This window comes from Apodemus sylvaticus, chromosome 22 (genome assembly GCF_947179515.1).
Source record: "Apodemus sylvaticus chromosome 22, mApoSyl1.1, whole genome shotgun sequence".
NCBI classification, from domain to species: domain Eukaryota; kingdom Metazoa; phylum Chordata; class Mammalia; order Rodentia; family Muridae; genus Apodemus; species Apodemus sylvaticus.
In genome coordinates this window covers 33436080-33445346 of record NC_067493.1, presented here as the reverse complement: position 1 = coordinate 33445346, position 9267 = coordinate 33436080, and the positions used below count along the sequence as shown (strand labels likewise).

General features: G+C 45.8%; 1 long non-coding RNA gene across 1 annotated transcript; it reads left to right on the top strand.

The window, feature by feature from the left end:
• The first annotated feature begins 204 nt into the window (after positions 1-204).
• LOC127673062 (uncharacterized) lies at positions 205-7547 on the top strand. Its single transcript, XR_007975070.1, has 4 exons — positions 205-298; positions 878-961; positions 1302-1466; positions 7303-7547. It is a non-coding gene; the product is annotated as an uncharacterized LOC127673062 (long non-coding RNA).
• Positions 7548-9267: the final 1720 nt, after the last annotated feature.

Here is a 9267-nt window from a genome sequence, read left to right as displayed (position 1 = left end):
TGGCGTAGCCTCTGGTGCGTGAACTCCTGGGAATTGTAGTTTGACCTGTAGCGAACTGAACTGCAGAGCCGACCAAGGACAAAGGGGCGGTGGAGACTACATCTCCCAGTGGGCATAGCGCGCAGGCAGAGGCGGACCGAGTGGGGGGCAGGGTCTAAACCCGCAGCCGCGGGGGACCCCTGGCGGGGATGCAGCCTGCACTAGTCTAAACCAGTGCTGATTCACGGCCTCGCCCCGTGGCCTCTGGGCAGTTGGGTGGAAAGAAAAGACCTGGGCCTCAGATCTGGACTCTCTGAAAGTGAAGTAACTGGTTATGGTGGGGATGGGGGAAAGGGTAGGGGAAGAACACGAGTTTAAAGTAGGTAAAAGAAGTACAGACACCATAAATCCAAACTGCTCAACCACCACCATGGAAAGGGTGAGCCTGCCCAGAAATGGCCGCGTGAATGATGCAACCCTTGGACAACTAACACGCGCACCAAGGTTGCAGTCTCCAATGATGCACTTTAACATCGGACTTAACTGGATGAAATCATGGAATGACACATATCCGCCCTCATTTTCCCTAAATGGTGTAGCTATCTGCAGACTGACAAGGGGGGGTGAGGGGGGGGTGGAGGACATCCTTCTTCCTCTCCAGTGAACTGGACCAACGCCTGCCTACACTCACACCCCCTATAGTTTTGACTGCGCATTTTATTTGCATTGTGTTTTTATGGGTTGTTTGGTATGAAGCAGGGTCTTACACAGGGTGGATCCAGATAAAGTACTGGATTTATAGGCGTGCACCAACACAATGGCCTTGACTGCATATTTTATATGCTTCATCTATTCAACACATGAGCACCAACCCTGTTGCAATGACTTTGTCTATTAGGGCACAACAATAAACAAAGGGGACCAAGCACTCAGATCAAGAAAATAAGAGACAGCTCTTTGAAACCCCGGACAAGCAGCTGAGGTAACTATTTAACATATCAAAGTGAACCTGGCCCCCAGGTTCTCCAGTCCCTCCTGGTGGGGTAACGGGAGGGGGCTGGGCTGCCCTTTCCCCAGGGGCTCTGCCCTATAAAATCCAGACATTTTGTTTACCCACCCTTTGTTTGCCCCTTTGGTACCTTTGGCTTCCTGGCTGGTTCCCCTCTCTTCATAGTTGAGGGTCATGACCATTCTAGACTCTTTGAGATGTGTCTGCCTCTGGCTATGTCTCTCTTATATCTGAAATAAACTCTCTCCTTGGCCATACTTTAGGAGCACTCATATCCTTTCCTTTCTTTTTTATTGATGTGTTTTACACGCAGCAACCAAGCTTGGTCCTTAATCCCAGTATCAGGAAGACCGGCAGCCAGATTGAATTCCAACCCCGACAGGGCATCTCAAAGATGAATGAATGAATGAATGAATGAATGAATAAGAAAGAAAAGAGAGGATAGAAGATCCTACTACCATATAAACCAAATGTACAGGTACAGATAATTCTAGTGCTCAGAAAATAGACAATCGGATTGTCAGTGTTGTCCTTGAGTACAGGGCAAATTCAAGGTCATTGTGGTAAATCTAAGACAAAAGAAAAGAGCCAGGCAGTGGAGGCACAAGCCTTTAAACCCAGCACTTGGGAGAGAGAGGCAAGCAGATTTCTGAGGCCAGCCTGGTCTAAAGAGTGAGTTCCAGGACAGCCAGGGCTATATAGAGAAACCCTGTGTCGAAAAAACCAAATCCAAAAAAGCCAAAAAAAAAAAAAAAAAAAGGAAAGAAAGAAAGAAAAACACCAATAATAATAATAATACAAAAGAAAAGAAAAAGGAAAAAGATGAGGGTCTGAAGAGGTGGTTCAGTGGTTAACCTTACTTGCTGATCTTCCAGAGAGCCCCAAGTTCAGTTCTCAGCACCCAGTCCACTGTCTTATAAGTGCCTGTGATTCTAGCTCTAGGCAATCAGATATATTTTTCTGGCCTCCTTGGCCACACAAATGTGTTAACAAACACATAAAAATAAAAATAAATCTTGAAGCCAGGTGTGCAATGCAAGCCTTTAATCCCAGCACTCAGGGGACTGGAGAGACGGCTCAGTGGTTAAGAGCACTGACTGCTCTTCTGAAGGTTCTGAGTTCAAATCCCAGCAACCACATGATGGCTCACAACCATTTGTAATGAGATCTGACACTCCTCTTCTGGAGTGTCTGAAGACAGCTACACTGTACTTACATAATAATAATAAATCTTTTTTAAAAAATACCAGCACTCAGGAAGCAGAGGCAGTTAGATCTATGAGTTCAAAGCCAGTCTGGTCTACAAAGCAAATTCCAGGACAGCCAGGGATAGACACACAAAGAAACCCTGTCTCAAAAAACAAACAAGTAAACAAAAGGTTTAAAAAATTCAACCTCTAGCACTACACAAAAACAGTTCAACCTCAACGTATTTTCAGGTGGGTGGTGGCGCAAGCCTTTGATTAAGACACTTGGGAGGCAGAGGCAGGTGGATCTCTGTGAGTTTGAGGCCAGGTTCTATAGAGTGAGTACCAGGACAATCTGGAGTACACAGAAAAACCATGTCTTAGAAAACAAAACAAAAACAAACAAAAAAACAACTTTCAACTGGACAGAGGTCATAAGAAAGATTCTACAAGGGGGTCAGCACCATTTCCAACTGAGCCCTCAGAGACTGAAGGAAGCTGAGGGAAACAGCTCACCTTGGAAACAAGGCTTTAGCTTGAGCCCAGCACCTACATTTTAAAAACAAAGAAACAGCCAGGCAGTGGTGGCTCATGCCTTTAATCCCAGCACTTGGGAAGCAGAGGCAGGTGGATTTCTGAGTTCAAAGTCTATAGCCTGGTCTACAGAGTGAGTTCCAGGACAGCCAGGGCTACACAGAGAAACCCTGTCTCGAAAAAACAAAAAAAAAAAAAAAAAAAAAAAAGAAGAAGAAAGAAAGAAAGGAAGGAAGGAAGGAAGGAAGGAAGGAAGGAAGGAAGAAAGAAAGAAAAGAAAAGAAAAAACCTGGGTGTGGTAACGAGGATTTGTAATCCCAGCACTTAGAAGGCAGAGAAAGATAGACTCATGGGGACTTCCTGGCCAGCAAGCCTGCTTGGCACGGTCCAGGCCCAGTGAGAGCCTGTGGACACCTGTAGACCAGGCTGGCCTCAAACGCTCATAGATCGTCCTGCCTCTGCCTCCCTGGTGCTAGAATCAAAAGTATTCACTGTCACCTACCTGGGACACTCAAACAGATTTACTGATAGGTTGTTTGACTGCTTGGCGTTTCATGAAATTCTAAAGGGGGTCAGGATGGAGACTATAAGGGACGTTAAGTGACATGCTAAGTAATTCAGGGCTGGAGTTTGATGTTTCCATTGGTAGCTTTTACTGTGCTGAGACTGCCACCCAGGATCTCACATGGAGGCTCCCCAACTGAATCATGTCCCCCAACCCCCAAAATATTTTTTTCATATTCACCTAGCCCCTCCCCTGCCCAAGAACTAAGTTATTTTTAGATAATAAACAGAGCCTCTTCTTTACTTTCCTGATTGATTCTGATTGTCTAGTTGGTGGGCTGATTAGATTGGTGGTGGTTTGTTTTTCTGACTCTCCCTTTTCTTTTAAAAATGCTGATGATTTTCTGTTCTGAGATCTGGCCCCATAGAGTTCAGGGGAATTTTGACCTTTGTAGTCAAAGCTAACCTTGGATATCTCCTATAAAGCAAGGGTAACTCCTAATCCTCTCACCTCTGCCTCCCAGATAGTAGGCACCTCAGGTCTATCACCTGTTTCGTTTGGGTTTTAGTTGTTTATTTTTTTCCTTTTGAAACAGTCTCACTCTGTAGCCAGGCTAGTCTGAAACTCACTATGTAACCCAGACTGGCCTTGAACTCCTAGCCTTCTGTGTGTCTAAGGCCTCAGAATGCAAGGGTGTCAGGTGTGAGCCACCACACCTTCCTTCACCGGGTATTTTAACAATGGTAGAAATTAAATCTGCATACTGTCTTCATCACCATTGAAGGATCCAAAGTTATCACAGATAACTACCAACTACCAGGCCTGGTAGATTGAAAGCATCCAGAACTGGTAACACCAAGCAATGAATGAAGAAGGGCCTGGGGAGATAAGATAACTCAAACTTTAAAAGCATTTGCTGCTCTAGCAGAGGTTCAATTCCCAGCACCCACAGGACAGGTTACAACCATCTGTAAGTCCAGTTCCAGGGAAATCTGACATCCTCTTCTGACCTCCACAGGCACCAGGCACACATGCATGCATGCACTACACATACACGCATGCCGGCCAAGCACTCAGACACATAAAATGATAAAGAAATTGAACATGATACACCAGTGAAGGATGGAGGAATGGCAGCAAACCTTCCTAATCATAGCGTCTGGAAGACTGAGGCAGGAGGATTGCCCATAAATTTGAGACTAGACTCAGCTACGAAATAACCGTCTGTCTCTAAACTCCAAAACAGATGGCTTGGAGGGAGGGATGGCTCAGCGTTTAAGAGCACCGGCTGCTCTTCCACAGAACCTGGGTTCAACGTGTAGCTCCCACACAGTGGCTCACAGCCATCTGAAGCTCCAGTACCAAGGGCTCTGACACCCACTTCTGACCTCCATAGGCACAAGACATGCGCACAGTACACAGGTCTACAAGTAGCCATAATACCTAAAATACATCTAAAATACATAATAAAAAGTAATCCAAAAAGAGGGCTAGCAAGATGACTCAGTTGGTAAGGGTGTTTACCACCAAACCTGACAAGCAGAATTCAATCCCAGGGACTCACATGATAGAAGGAGAGAACTGACTCTCTTAAATTGTCCTCTGACCTACACACACACACACACACACACACACCAGTGCATGTGCCTCTTCATACACACACAAGATAAAATACAGAAAGAAAAATCCAAAACAGAGGATAAAAATGAATGAATGAATGAACGAGATCAGTAAATGAATGAGTGCAGTTTTGGGGTGCTTCTATGCCAATCATGTAAGGGACAGATCAAATAGAGAGAAATTCTAAAAGTAGTTCAGCTCTCCATCTTCTCCTGGACAAGATCTGGCCTGGTCTCTTCTCTTACCATAACAGTCATAATAGTCAGACCCTAGTGTTAAAACCAAAAAAAATCCAAAAACGTCCACTTCCTCTGGCTCTGAGGAATCCTCAGAGTCACCCTTCTTCCCTGTAGACCCTAATCCCCTCTGTGGTTTACACAGTGTTGGGGCCTCAGAGATACTCCACTAAGAACTCCCAGCCACTGAGCTCTGCTCCAAGCCCTCTTCCTGTTTTTCAGACCAGAAGGCAAACACAGCAAGGCTGTGTGATCAACTGAAATCCACACAGGCGTTGGTTGACTAGCTGAGTTTGAAATATAAAAGCAGGCAGTCCTGGGCTCCTTGCAGCAGTTACCTACTCCTGCTCCAGTGGTGAGGCCTGATCTATCCTGGCATCTGCTCAGAAAAAGAGGGAGGAGCCTTGGCTGTGTAGACTGTTCTGACACAAGGCCATTATCCATCCTTCTCCTGCACCGGAGGACATGACCTTCTAACTGCATCTTCTCCGGCTGAGTTGGCAGACAAGCAGGCCAGCTATGGAAATCAGTGGCTTGCAGTCAGGCCCTGTCCCCTGACTGCTGATCCCACCCCCCCCTCAAAGGCTGGAGACATCCCCAGATTAGTGCATAAGGGGACAGTGGCTGTGGTAGCAGCACCTTAAACAAGCTACCAACAATGTACCCATCCTATTCCCTTGACTGCTTTCACCATCTCTTCCCTAACCTGGGCAGCTTGCAAAGGATGATGGGAGAATCGCAGTGGGCAGCCTCTGCAGTAGGTCCTAGATCAGCTGAAGAGGCCTGAGCTGGGAGGCAGGACTCAAATGTTAAAGACCTTGACTTTGTCATAGAACTTGCCAGATGACCTTGGCCAAATACATTATCTCCCTAGGTTTCAGATTTTGAAACTATAAAAGGAAGAAATTGGATTGCTTTTATGCCTATGTCTGTATATCTGTGTTTTTTTCTGTATAGGTGTACATGTATAGGCCAGAGGATAACCTTGAGGGTCATCCTCGGGAAAGCCATTTACCTTCCTTAAAACAGCATTGGCCTGAACCCCACAGGCAAGTCTAAACTGGTTGGGCAACAAGCCCCAGGGGTCCAGCGGTCCCCACCTCCCAGCACTGGGATAGCAAGGACTTACCACTAACACCACCACCAAACCTAGTATTTTTTAACATAGGTGGGGATTGAACTCATGGCCTCATGCTTGCAAGACGAGGCCTTCCCCAACAAAGCCATGGTCCCAACCCAGATGAATGCTTCATAAAATATTTCCTTATAGTGAGGCATGATAACGCATGCCTCCACACTCAGGAAACCAGCCTGGTCTACAGAGTAGCCAGCCAGGGTGACACAGTGGGACTTTGTCTTTAAAAACAAAATGATGCTGAGTGGTGGTGGCGGCGCACGCCTGTAATCCCAGCACTTTGGGAGGCAGAGGCAGGTGGATTTCTGAGTTTGAGGCCAGCCTGGTCTACAGAGTGAGTTCCAGGACAATCAGGGCTATACAGAGAAACCCTGTCTCGAAAAAACTGAATCCAAAAAAAAACAAAACAAAGAAACAAAAAATGAAATGAGCGTTCTAGGGTTCTGAGAGATGATCCAGTGTTAAAAGCACTGGCTGCTCTTCGGCAGTGCCGGAGTCAGGTTCTCAGCACCCGATGGCTGCTGATGGTGGTCTATAACTCCAATTCTAGGGATTAGATGCCGTCTTCGGGCCTCTGAGGGCACTGTGCACTTGTGATACTCAGACACACAAGTAGGCAAAACACCCATGCAGATTAATAAAAATAAAATGTAAAGATACATTTTACATCCTAGTCAGGGGTGGCAGAACACATCTTTAATCCCAGCACTGGGAAGGCAGACAGTGAAGTCTGGTTAACCAAGGCTACGGAGTGAGATTCTGCCTAAAAATTAAAAAGCTATTCAATTTTTGGTCTAAAGTATGATCCCCCAGAAGTCACAGTGGGTGTCACATATACTGCTATCTCTCTCACACACACACATACACACTCACCACAATATAAGAATAATTATAAGTACTATTTAAATTTTAAAAAGAGGGTGCAACATGGTGTTACACACCTTTAATCCCAGCACTCAGGAGGCAGAGGCAGGCAGATCACTGTAAATACAAGGCCAGCCTGGTTTATATTATATCAAATTCTAGGTCAGCCAGGGCTATATAGTGAGACCCTGTCTCAAAAAAAAAAAACAATAATCTTTCCAATCTAAAATTAGATAACATGGCTTCTACCAGTAATCCCATCTCTGAAGAGGATGAAGCAGGTGGATTGCTCTGAGATCAAGATTGTGGACTACACAATAAATTCCAAGCCAGATTGGACTACAGCACAATATCCAGTCTCAAGCAACAACAACAAAGAAATCTTCCAGTCTAAGCTATGATTTACATCTCTGGTCTTAGAGGCTAAAGAGGTTTGAGCAGGAGGATCCCTGGAGCTCACAGTTGGCCACATAGCAAAACCAATATGTAAGAGGAGGGGAGGGGAGGGGAAGGGAGAGGAGGGGAGAAGAGGGGAGGGGGAGGGGAGGGGAGGAGAACTGAGAGGAGTGGAGGGGAGAGGAGGGGGAGAGGAGGGGAGAGGAGGGGAGGGGAATGGAGGGGGAGAGGAAGGGAAGGGAGGGGAAGGAAGGGGAGGGGAGGGTGTTTTACACCTTGCAGCTAAGCTCTAAGTATCAGTATCTTTCCATCTGCCTGAGTAGAACTTCTGAAAGGTCTTTGAAAATGTACCTTCTAGCTTCTCCATCTGTTGCTTCTGCTGTATTATGCATGCCACGCCCGTTGAGTGGGGGCCAAACACTCTGCTCCGTCATCTAGGGGAACAATTTAGGTGCCTGTCACAGAGAAACACACCTGTAATCCCAGCACTGGGGAGGTGGAGGTGGAAGGGTAAGGCTACATAGTGAACCAACCCTAGCTATGTGAGACATTACCTTAAAAAAAAAAAAAGATCAATTACAAAATGCGTGTGCTGACTCACGCTTGTATTCCCTGCCCTGGAGAGGCAGAGGCAGCAGAATTGAAAGGGCTTTAAGGTCACTTTAGGCTCCTAGGCTATATAGTAATACATTGTCTCAAACTCTCTCTCTCTTTCTCTCTCTCTCTCACTCTCTCTCTCTCTCATACACACACACACACACACACACAGAGTGACACATGCTGTCGTACATGTATGTCATCCCACTAAATAAATAAATGTATGCAATAATAAAAAGATATACAAACTCAACTGGTCTCAGACTAGTTTTGCATCCTCCTTTTGTTTGTTGGGAATATAGGCAGGCTGCTCGATGTCCTGCTGTGTGTGTGTGTGTGTGTGTGTGTGTGTGTGTGTGTGTGAGAGAGAGAGAGAGAGAGATCAGAGGAGAACTTGTGGGAACCAGTTCTCTCCTTCTGCCCAGTGGGTCTGGAGAATTGAACTCAGCACTTTTCCCAGTTAATCTACCTCTCAAACCCTGTAGCCTCAGCATCTAAATAGCGAGTTCCAGGCCAACTAGGGCTACAAAGTAACACCCTGGGTAGGAATCAAAGAAAATGGAAAAGGAAGGGAAAAAAAATACACTGCCTCAAATAAAGAGACACATCTATTATTTTTCAAGAAGCAGAGGAACAATGTAGCCTGAGTTAGAAACTTCTTAGCAACCTGAGCTGTCTGAGCTTGGGGCAAGCGTTTTACCAATCTAGATCTTTGATTTCCTACAAGATTCTGTACTAAAGCTGTCCTTCTCCCCCACCCCCTCTCTCTGTCTCTGTGTGCTGGTGAATTTGAGACATTGTATTGCTATGGAGCCTAAGAGCCTCGATGGCTTTAAACCCCTTTCAGTGCCTCTCAAGATGCATGAAACCCAGTTGATTTTGACTACCTAGAGTATCTTCCTTTATCATTCCGGTTTTTTTGTTTTGTTTTGTTTGAGTCAGGATCTCTTTCTGAACCAGGCTCACTGATTGGCTAGGCTGGCTGACTATGCCTTAGTGGCCCTCCTCTTTCCACTTTCCCAAGGGCTGGGGTTACAGCCCTGTGGATTTGGGGGATCTGCACTGACATCTTCATGCTTGTGCAGCGAACACTTTACCCACTGCACCGTCTCTTCAGTCCAGTCCTTAGAACAGCAGTATGGAACTTGAAAAAAAAAAGCGTCTGAAATGAATATTTGGTTTGATACTTGGAATTCCCATCGAGA